Source organism: Procambarus clarkii, chromosome 1 (genome assembly GCF_040958095.1).
Source record: "Procambarus clarkii isolate CNS0578487 chromosome 1, FALCON_Pclarkii_2.0, whole genome shotgun sequence".
Lineage (NCBI taxonomy): Eukaryota > Metazoa > Arthropoda > Malacostraca > Decapoda > Cambaridae > Procambarus > Procambarus clarkii.
Window position 1 is genome coordinate 52,538,683 of NC_091150.1, and position 10,294 is coordinate 52,548,976.

Consider the following 10,294-nt stretch of genomic DNA (forward strand, 5'->3'; position numbering starts at 1 on the left):
AAATTGATTAAAGAAATCTTGGCGCAATCCTACGGTCTTTCGGCCACAGCAGATATGAGATGAACACAGTCTCTTTGGCCACACCTTCCCGAAGCCAGCCGGGGGAAGCCCATATTACATGCTTTGCTGATTTAAATGACGCAAAATGTGCGAAGGGAATTTCTTTATTTGCCTCAAGATTTTAGTTTCTGTCAGACTGTCAGACACATAATGGTCAGCTGTTAGTCAAGCCATGGTCAGCTGTAAGTCAAGCAATAGTCAGCTGCCAGTCAAGCAATAGTCAGCTAATATTCACAAAATGATAGACTATTAAAACTCCAGGATCAGTACCATCAACACCAAGTTATGCAATCAATCAGAACAAGATTAGAACAGTACACAAGCTATGATCACCGACCAGCCTACGATCTTGTTATACTACGAGGCACATACCACGATCTGGCTATTCTACCAGGTACACACCACGATCTGACTATACTACCAGGCACATACCCCGCTACTCCTTAGATCATGACATACTCAACGTGTCATTGAGTGCATCACCAGACACTCCAATATCAAATGGCGGTCATAGCACTGCGGGCCGCCTCCATGAGAGCAGCATCACCCAATGGACGGATAAAGTATTTACGGAGCAATATCTCCTGGCGTAGCTCCGTCTCGTTAACTTTGGAGTTTCCATTAAGGTAATGGCTTTTTGTGCAGCTATTGGCCAAACTTGGAGACCGCCGGGCCACTTGCTTTTGCCACTTGTCAGCACCATTTGACAAGCATGAAATGTGTAGTGGTTTTTGCCTAACGAGGAATGTTCGAACTTTGGCAACTTAAAGTGACGTCTCGAGATCGATGTTGTTGACTTGTTCGCAAAACCGGTAATTTGACGGTGTCTTAATTGTCACTAATGTACTGGAATCTTGACGTTGCTGATTGCGTGGACATTGTGGGTGTATTAAGTGGGAATACATGTTGATTTGTGTGTGTGAATTTTTTTCGATATGTGCTCTGTAGTGATGTCTGGCAACCATTGTGGAGAGATCTTACGAGGCAATAAGGGAATTTATGATCTTAAATAATTCCTCTCACCGCCGTACACACTCTACCATCGTCCTCACGGCGTTGGTAAACTCAACAGGTTATTACAAGTTTACACTATATCTCACTTTTTTCGTTTTTATCGCACTTCATAGCGTTCTTCGCATCTCTCAACTAAGCCGGCCGTCCCTAACCCAGTAGAGTATCTTCGCTGGGTGAGTAAATCTATCGTTCATGAATATAACTTTCTTCACTGGTATCTAAACTCACTAGGCGGCAGTTTTTAAGTATCTTGTCACCTTAACCGTCACATATAACGCTTCACTACCGAGCTCGTTGCTTCCTCTGTGTGTACCCATTACATCTGTTTTGCGCGATTTGTTCCTCTGATGATCTCAGTACCATCAGATGCTTCCGGGACTAATTGGTCGTTTGTCTGATTCTAGCCAGGCACTCAATAGTTATTGGTGGACAACGTCTCTTCTAACCTCAACTGGACTAAGGTTCATCAACTTTCATTGTATCAAACCTCGATTCGGCTTCTCTCGACACCTTGGCTTGTATTCTACGAGCTCATACATCCTCCGCGTCGCGTCAGATGGCTGTGGTGGTGAAGTAGACAACGAAGGAGCAGACCACTGATCCTACCAACACTTGCGGAGCGAGGATGAATATTTTTCCGTTAAGCGAGGATGAATATATTTCCGTTAAGCAAGGATGAATATTTTTCCGTTAAGCGAGGATGAATATTTTTTCGTTAAGCGAGGATGAATATTTTTCCGTTAAATACCGTCTGCTGTCTCAGGTTACGTAGCAACCACCAATCACATAACTTCGGCTGTGATACCAGCTTTCCCGTGGTGCTAAATACATTCTTCAATGGTTGTCTCATGGACTACTTGAACGCTATTCGTAGCGATACATGTGTTTTTTCTTGCTTGTGAAGAAAAAGACAAATATTATCATTTAGACAGAAACCATCTTCATCCTTGACGACAATATTGACGAAATGCCTAGCTTATATGCACTCTTAAATGAAGGACTAAACGACCCTTGGACTAAACTAAATAAGGAGAGCATCATGGTACTGGAGGCGTCACGGGGCTACCCTGGAAACACAAACCGAAACTGTCTCTATTTTCCGCTTGTTACAACTTGTAATAAAGTTGTTACATCTTGGCTTAACGTGTTTATGACGTACTAGAACGTTGTTACAACTTGCTATATTGGTTGTTATAACTGGTTAGGAGGTGTTAAAACTTGTTCGAACGTTGTACCAACGTCGTAGTTTCGGTGTGTGTTTGGTGGGTAATTACCGCAAACATAATGCATTGACTCACGAGGAAGGACGTCGACATCTCGTCTCAAGTGGGACCACGTCTTTTTGAATTTGTAAGATGCCTCTAAGCCCCTGAGATGAGATCATTAGGCACGAATTAGTGATCGTAAAGAGGTTTCCAAAGAATTTTCGCCACCTTCTTCCAATTTACATTTTTCTCTTCTACAGCTAACGTTCACATACGTTTGTCATCAGTATTCTCATTGACTTTCTCACCGATCTCCTTGCTGTGCTTCTCTACCGCTTCTAAAAGGTACTAATTGTAGACTAAGTTTTGTTTCCATAGTCTTTAATATCTTCTCATTCACTGCTTTTTTGTACGCTTAACTAATCTGTTTACATGCCTTTTACCTGCATAATACTAGAGACATATTGACGTTCTGTATTCACAAAATTATCTGAGTTTTCTTAACATAATCCGTCATGGCCAGTTCGTCAACATCTGGCAGGTCCACCTGTTCTTTTACCAGCTCCTGCAACTCTGCACACTTTCTTGCAATCCTTAACTAAACTTTTATATCAACCCCCCCCCCCCATCTCGTGATTAACAACTATGTAACAAATCCAACCTTCTAGTTTAACAAAAAAACGTAGGCCCCCAAGCAACCAGCCTAACCTATCAAGTCCGATGTATTGAAAATGTACATATTTGTGAGCCGTTAATTATTTTTAATTCGTTGCAGTGTTGGTTTCGATAACGTAAACAAACGCGAGATATTACCTGAGAGAAACAATTGTTACACCCGCCACGTGTTACTGCTTCCTCGCTCTTTGTACTCTTTTATTGACAAGACTTTCTCTTATCTTATTGTCTAAACTCTAAAACCATTCCCAGGTGACATCTCCCGTTCACCGCTCATTCACATCAAAACACTCCGATCACCATACAACCACAGAGAGAGAGAGAGAGAGAGAGAGAGAGAGAGAGAGAGAGAGAGAGAGAGAGAGAGAGAGAGAGAGAGAGAGAGAGAGAGAGAGAGAGAGAGAGAGAGAGAGAGACAGAGAGAGAGACAGAGAGAGAGAGAGACAGAGACAGAGAGAGATAAGATATATATAAAATATGGAAAAGAATCGGCTCAACTACCTAACCAACCCCCACAATAAAATAATAATCAACAAGCAAACAACTCACATATCAATCAGGAAACTAATCAAAATCATTACTGAACAGCCGTCCAAGGAATCGTCAACCTTCCAGATAACGAATCATTTACTATCCAACGAATTACAAAATTAACTTGCGAAGTCATAAGCAAATCAGGATATACCTAAGAAAACGAAATTTGAATTGGTAAAAGTCAACCAGCCCATTGACCAACTACAGACTTTCTCATCAAATCACTTCATCAACAAAGAATTTGTTACGAAATAGTGGCAAGCCAAATTATCTTCAAAGCAGCGAGTCCACCTACTTACAGAGCTCTACTTTCCTGGACCTAGATTCACCAAGCTCCATGTATTTCTTCGTAAGTCGGTTTGCTACGAAGGTTCCTAAGTATGCGCTAAGAAGATGCTTACGTGCGATTCAGGAAGGTATTCTTACAAGGATATTAGGGTTTTGGGTCTGGTTCACCTGCATGTCGACAGAGGGCACTACTGTGTTTCGTTTGGCCAATCACAGAGTAGGCAACATTCTTCATCTTGAAGATTTAGCCAATCACGACGCTGGCTTATCGGAGCTCACCTGCCCCCTATTTACGTCGAATGTTCTTATAAAATTAGTATATTTCGAAGTAAAACTATGTTTTTTCAACTTCTACGCCAGCACCGACATTGTAGTAAACAAATATGTTACATTTGTTGTTTACCTACGTAATTCTAAGAGATACTGTGTAGCTGTCCTTGTCGCACGGAAGATGCGGACAATTACTGTATACATTTACTGAATTTACCCAGGGCCACTAACTATCTAGTGGCCTCGACGAGGACAGAAAGCCGGCGGCTTGTTAAAGGTCCCGTCAACTGTCTTAATGATATTTTTAGCTGGATTTTGGCACTTACGACTTCAGCGGGTAGGTTGTTCCATGGGTTTATAACCTTCTTGGTGAAAAAAACATGTTTTCAGTCCTACTTGAGAGGACATACTCTCCAACACTATACCTGTGATTGGCCTGTTATCAGTGACTTCAGACCAAATGGGATGAGGTACTTTGAGCTCTGTAATTACTTCATACATTCAGGAATATTGGAAGATATACTTAAAATATCATAAAAGACATATTTACTACAAGTTTCATGCAGAGAATGCACATATAACTAACACGAAGATTCACGAGATTCGCCAACTAAAATCTTTTGTTTATTTTAAAATCGATCCTCCGTGTTGTGTAGTAGAGAAAAATTGAGTTATATCCAGTTTACGTAAAGCTACGAGTGGTCTAGGGCAACCTTAGCCGACGGAGCATACTTACGAAGGTGTTCCTTCTTAGTGAGCCTACCTGGATACCGACGTAGCCGCTACGAAGGCGCTAAGAAGAAAAACATTCGTAAGCTGCTTCGTAAATCTGGCCCCTGGGCACTAGATTCATCTACCAAACACCGTCCACCCATTAGATTAATCTACCATTCACCACTCACCCACTAGATTAATCTACCATTCACCGCCCACCTACTAGATAAATCTACCATTCACCGCCCACTCAATAGATTCACCTACCATTCACCGCCCACCCACTAGATTCACCTACCATACACCGCCCACCCACTAGATTCACCTACCATACACCGCCCACCCACTAGATTCACCTACCATACACCGTCCACCCACTCACCACTCCTGCCAGCCGCGTCAACACTGCACAAAGACCGTGCACTAATAGTCTCGTTGGACAACTAGGAAAGTCTCTCGCCACTTTTCTGTCCCTTAACTCTGTCAATATTGACACTTGAAGTTAATTCCCTAAAACCCTTCCACCGCGGTGGCCTCTTATTATTCTCCTTCCTCTCCTCTTCCTCCTTCTTCTCTCCATTTTCTTCATCCCTTCCTTTTTCTCCCGTGACTCCTGACCTTCAAAATTAAAGAGCTCCATCATTTCATTTCAATATTGTTTGCCACTTCGGTGTTGCTCGAGCATATTGGTGGTGGGAACATTGAGTAAACATAGCGAGTGCTCGCCAGGCATGTTTTGGTCAGATATCCTTGGTGTGTGTGTGTGTTCGCCTAATGGCGTCCGACACCAAAGATGTGTTCGTTATCTTGAATATAAGAGATGTATTCGTTATCTTGAACGTAAAGATGTATTTGTTATCTTGAACATGAAGGATGTATTCGTTATCTTGAACATAAAAGATGTATTTCTTATCCTGAACTTAAAAGATGTATTCGTTATTCTGAACATAAAGGATGTATTCGTTATCTTGAACATAAAGGATGTATTCGTTATCTTGAACATAAAAGATGTATTTCTTATCCTGAACTTAAAAGATGTATTCGTTATTCTGAACATAAAGGATGTATTCGTTATCTTGAACATAAAGGATGTATTCGTTATCTTGAACATAAAAGATGTATTTGTTATCCTGAACATGCTCGGCAACCCCAAGCTATATTTGGTAACAAATAACTTAACAATAGTTTATGTTGTAATTTTCTGTACAGTTAGTGCTGTGATAAGTTATGTTTGTGTGTTGTTGTTTTTTTAGTTCTGTTTACTGTTATTTATATTTGGAGAATGCGAGGGCAGCATTTAGAAAGGTGCAGCTGGAACGTGATCAGCGGTAAGGCATGTGTGTGTGTGTGTGTGTGTGTGTGTGTGTGTGTGTGTGTGTGTGTGTGTGTGTGTGTGTGTGTGTGTGTGTGTGTGTGTGTGTGTGTGTGTGCGTGCGTGCGTGTGTGTGTGTGTGTGTGTGTGTATAGCAGCCTGTTCTCTTAATGGCCAATTGCTGCTTAACTGAGGTATTAAACCACCCTTTATTTATGGGTAAAAAAAATAAATTTACAGACTGCTAGACTGATTGCGTTTGAGCTTTCTTTCAAGAGTGCTTCTATTTATTCCTGTGCTCAAATCTGCACTTCTCTTTCCCCTGTCCCATCCCAAATCCTTATCCTGACCCCGTCCCAGTGTTATATAGACGTAATGGCTTGGCGCTCTCTCCTGATAGTTCCCTTCTTCTTCTCTAAATGCTTCAACATCGCGCTGTTGCAGGAGTCACTCGGCGCCTGGCTAGCTGCAACATTGCAAGCATTCTCGTTGTATTTATACGCCCTAGAAATGTATACATTGTTTTGTTTATGAGCACGGAAAAGGAGACCAGTGGGAGAGAAGGTGTCGGTTACGGCGCCACGTTGATGGCTGTATCACGTAACGTGAAGAAAGACGCATATTTATGCACCGCAAAAGCAAACAGCTGTTATGTGTTCAAGGCATGAAAGAGCCCGAATTTAATGCTCATCTTCAAGTGTTGTTTGTGGCACACACACACACACACACACACACACACACACACACACACACACACACACACACACACACACGCACGCACACACACGCACGCACACACACACACACACACACACACACACACACACACACACACACACACACACACACACACACACACACACACACACACACACACACACACACACACACACACACACACACACACACGCACGAACGCACACACACACACACACACACACACACACACACACACACACACACACACACACACACACACACACACACACACACACACACACACACACACACACATGAGTGCACAAGCTTCATACATGGAACTCTGACAGTAGATGGGAGGAAGATTGTGATATTGGTAATCTACAATCCCCCACCAAACAGTAGAAGACCCAGGCAGGAGTATGATGACAACAACAAGGCATGTATAGATAAACTGCAGAAGGCAGCAACACTAGCCCACAGAATGAGAGCGAAGCTGCTGATCATAGGGGACCTAAATCATGGAGAGATAAATTGGGAATCAGGGAATCCCCATGGAGGGGACGAAACGTGGGGAGCGAAATTAGTAGATGTTATAGACTGGAATTTCCTAACACAACATGTGAAGGAAGACACAAGGGAAAGAGGAGGAGATGCACCGAGCCTATTAGACCTGATTTTCACCCAGAACGTAGAAGATATCGAGAATTTAGAGCATGAAATACCTCTAGGGGCCAGTGACCATTGTGTCCTAGTCTTTGACTACATGATGGAATTCAAACTTATGACCATGGGACAAGAGATCTGGGAAAGGAGAATTGACTACAGGAAAGGGGACTATAAGAGGATAAGGGACTATCTGGGTGAAGTGCAGTGGGAGGAAGAAATTAGAGGAAAAACAGTCCAAGATATGATGGACCTAGTCATACAGAAATGCCAGGAGGCCGAAGAGAGATTTATACCAAGAGTAAAGGGAAAAAATAAGAAGGAATATAATAACCCATGGTTTAATAAACAGCGTCGGGAAGCAAAAATGGCCAGCAGGCGGGAGTGGAGGAAGTACAGAAGACAAAGGACAGAGGACAACAGGATCAGATACAACAGAGCTAGGAACGATTACATTAACATAAGACGAACATCGGAAAGGGACTATGAGAACGATATTGCAATCAAAGCGAAAAAACAACCTAAGTTACTACACAGTCATATAAGAAGAAAAATGTCGGTGAACGACCAAGTGACAAGACTAAGGAAGACAGGGGGCATATACTGAAAGTGACAAGGAAATCTGCGAGGCACTGAATGCCAGTTTCCATGGAGTGTTCACTACCGAGCCTGAGCAGCTCCCATTGTTGGAAGGGGTTATCCTAGATGAAAGACTATCAGATATGGAGGTGACAGCAGAGGAGGTAATGAAACAGTTGACAACTCAAGATGCAACTAAAGCAGTTGGACCAGAAAAGTATCACCGTGGATACTAAAAGAAGCAGCACAGGCCCTCAGCGTGCCTCTGGCAAGGGTCTTTAATGAGTCACTTATGTCGAGAGAATTGCCCAGTTGCTGGAAGAAGGCAAATGTCGTGCCGATCTTCAAGAAAGGTGATAGGGAGGAGGCACTTAACTATAGACCTGTATCACTGACAAGCATCCCCTGTAAAATACTGGAAAGAATAATTAGGCTACGACTGGTTGCACACCTGGAGAACATTAGGTTTGTGAACAAATATCAACATGGGTTCTGGACAGGGAAATCGTGCCTAACAAACCTTCTGGAATTCTATGATAAAATAACGAGGATAAGACAGGACAGAGATGGTTGGGCAGACTGCATATTTCTGGACTGCCAAAAAGCCTTTGATACAGTACCGCACATGAGACTGCTGTTCAAGCTCGAGAGGCAGGCGGGGGTGGGGGAAAAGGTCCTAGCATGGATAAGGAACTACCTAACAGGAAGGAGCCAAAGAGTTACGGTAAGGGGCGAGAAGTCGGACTGGCGAACAGTAACAAGTGGAGTACCACAAGGATCGGCGCTGGGACCAATTCTATTTCTTGTATATGTTAACGACATGTTTACAGGCGTAGAGTCCTACATGTCGATGTTTGCGGATGACGCAAAGTTGATGAGAAGAGTTGTGACAGATGAGGATTGCAGGAACCTCCAAGAGGACCTGAACAGGTTGCAGAGATGGTCAGAGAAATGGCTACTGGAATTCAACACGAGCAAATGTAAAGTTATGGAAATGGGACTAGGAGATAGGAGACCAAAGGGACAGTACACAATGAATGGGAACAGCCTACCTGTGACGACGCGTGAAAGAGACCTGGGGGTGGACGTAACACCTAATCTATCTCCTGAGTCACATATAAATAGGATAACGACAGCAGCGAACTCGACACTGGCAAAAGTTAGAACATCATTCAGAAACCTAAGTAAGGAGGCATTTAGGGCGCTTTTCACTGCCTACGTGAGACCAGTCTTAGAGTATGCCGCCTCATCATGGAGTCCCCATCTGAAGAAGCATATAATGAAACTGGAAAAGGTTCAGAGGTTTGCAACGAGACTCGTCCCAGAGCTACGAGGGATGGGGTATGAAGAGCGCCTGAGGGAACTGTGCCTTACGACACTAGAAAGAAGAAGGGAGAGGGGGGACATGATAGGAACGTATAAGATTCTCAGAGGGATTGACAGAGTGGACATAGACGAAATGTTCACACGGAATAGTAACAGAACGAGGGGACATGGATGGAAGCTTGAAACTCAGATGAGTCACAGAGATGTTAGGAAGTTTTCTTTTAGCGTGAGAGTAGTGGGAAAATGGAATGCACTTCAGGAACAGGTTGTGGAAGCAAATACTATTCATAATTTTAAAACCAGGTATGATAGGGAAATGGGACAGGAGTCATTGCTGTAAACAACCGATGCTCGAAAGGCGGGATCCATGAGTCAATGCTCGATCCTGCAGACACAACTAGGTGAGTACAACTAGGTGAGTACACACACACACACACACACACACACACACACACACACACACACACACACACACGCACACACACACACACACACACACACACACACACACACACACACACGAAGACAGAAGAGTTAGGAGGGACATGATCACCACATTCAAGATTCTCAAGGGAATCGACAGGGTTGATAAAGACAGGCTATTTAACACAAGGGGCACACGCACTAGGGGACACAGGTGGAAACTAAGTGCCCAAATGAGCCACAGAGATATTAGAAAGAACTTTTTTAGTGTCAGGGTGGTTGACAAATGGAATGCATTAGGAAGCAATGTGGTGGATGCTGACTCCATACACATTTTCAAGTGTAGATATGATAGAGCCCAATAGGCTCAGGAACCTGTACACCTGTTGATTGACGGTTGAGAGGCGGGACCAAAGAGCCAGAGCTCAACCCCCGCAAGCACAACTAGGTGAGTACAACTAGGTGAGTACAACTAGGTGAGTACACACACACACACACACACACACACGCAAGCACGCACACGCCCTGA